General features: G+C 47.5%; 1 protein-coding gene across 2 annotated transcripts in view; it reads left to right on the top strand.

Moving 5' to 3' along the window:
• The window catches only part of SH3D21 (SH3 domain containing 21), a 17490-nt gene that overhangs the window by 12562 nt on the left and 3028 nt on the right, over window positions 1-1900 (top strand). The window lies entirely within an intron of this gene.

Genomic DNA, 1900 nt, shown 5'->3' with positions numbered 1-1900 from the left:
ACTGCAGGCGCCCGCCACCACACCTGGCTAATTTTTGTATTTTTTAGTAGAGATGGGGTTTCACCATGTTGGTCTGGCTGATCTTGAACTCCTGACCTCAAGTTGATCCTCCCACCTCAGCCTCCCAAAGTGCTGGGATTATAGGCGTCAGCCACTGGGAGTGCTGGGATTACAGGTGTGAGCCACTGCACCTGGCCCACTCCTCTCTTTTGTAGACCTCCTTTACCTCTTTTAACTCCAACAGTGCCTCAAAATTGTGTCCTCAGCAGGATATAATTGCTTTCTGATGGGAGTACCCTACAGAGCATCTAATCAGCCGTACTGTGTAAGAAGCAGAAGTCAAAGTTAACATTTACTGAGCTTTGACCATCTGGCTGCCAAACAGTCTTCTGGGCACCTCGCATGTATTAAAAGTCACTCAGACCTCACAACCACCCTACAAAGGTGTGTGTTAGTTGTCCATGTTTTATAAATGAGGACACTGAGGCATAGATCACTTGGCAAGTTCTCACACAACTAGCAAGGAGTGGAGCTGAAATTCAGAGCCTGGTGTCTGGCTGTGGGATCCATGACCCCACCGTCAGATTTGTGGATTTGTATACCTATCTGCGTGTGATTATATATAGGAGTTAATATCAGCACTTGTGCACAAGCCAGAGTGGCTGTTTTTCCGTGGATCTGAATGTCACTGTGTGTAACTGCCTTCAGGAAATGCTCATGTCACCTTAGTGTGCCCTTCTCTGGCCACCCCATTTAAAATGGTTCCTTCCTCTGCCTAGTGTTTTTTTTGTTTTGTTTTGTTTTTTTGAGACGGAGTTTTACTCTTGTCGCCCAGGCTGGAGTACAGTGGCACGATCTTGGCTCACTACAACCTCTGCTCTCCTGGGTTCAAGCGATTTTCCTGCCTCAGCCTCCGGAGTAGCTGAGATTACAGGAGCACGACACCATGCCTGGCTAATTTTTGTGTTTTTAGTAGAGACGGTGTTTCACCATGTTGACCAGGCTGCTCTTGAACTCCAGACCTCAAGTGATCTGCCCACCTTGGCCTCTGAAAGTGCCGGGATTACAGGTGTGGGCCACCGTGCCCAGCCCCTCTGCCTAGTCTTGTCAGTCACACTTAATAACTCTTTAACACACTATGTATTTTACTCCTCGTATTTATGTCTGCTTCCCCAATACAACACGAGCTCAGTCTGGCTGCTGTGGGAAGAACACACTAGGTGGGGTGGGTACAGCCAAAACCCAGGCTGGAGGCTGTTGGAATGTCCAGGTGAAGGTTATGGTGACTTGACCTAGAGCACTTAGTGGTGGAGGTGGTGACAAGTGATGGAATTCAGGAAATACCTGGACAGTAGTGTGGACAGCATTTACTGATGGTTTGGATGTGCCTCACAAGGAAATAAAAGGAGTCATTTGTCATCCAAACAAGTGGGTAAATGGACTAGATGGGGACCGTGGGGAGAGGGGTAGATTTAAGGGGCATGGGTTTGGGAAGCAAGAGATTGGTTTGGGATATGCTAACAGTGTGATGCCCATCAGCTCTCCAAGTGTAAATATTGAGAGGGAAGTCAGATATGAGTCTGGAGTCAGAGAGGAAGGAGCTAGAGATGAAAATTTGGGAATCATTGACTTACTGATGATTAAATCCATAAGAATGTGTGATATCTCTTAGAGAGTAAATGAGAGAAAAGAAAGAATTCTGAGAGTGGGCTCGGTGCGATGGCTCACGCCTGTAATCCCAGCACTTTGGGAGGCCGAGGTGGACGGATCACGAGGTCAGGAGATCGAAACCATACTGGACAACACGGTGAAACCCTATCTCTACTAAAAATACAAAAAATTAGGTGTGGTGGTGGTCACCTGTAGTCCCAGCTACTCAGGAGGCTGAGGCAGGAGAATG

The sequence above is a fragment of the Colobus angolensis genome, unplaced genomic scaffold (genome assembly GCF_000951035.1).
Source record: "Colobus angolensis palliatus isolate OR3802 unplaced genomic scaffold, Cang.pa_1.0 Scaffold4, whole genome shotgun sequence".
Taxonomy (NCBI): domain Eukaryota; kingdom Metazoa; phylum Chordata; class Mammalia; order Primates; family Cercopithecidae; genus Colobus; species Colobus angolensis.
Note: the sequence above shows the minus strand (reverse complement) of the source record. Positions and strands in the feature narration are given on the sequence as shown.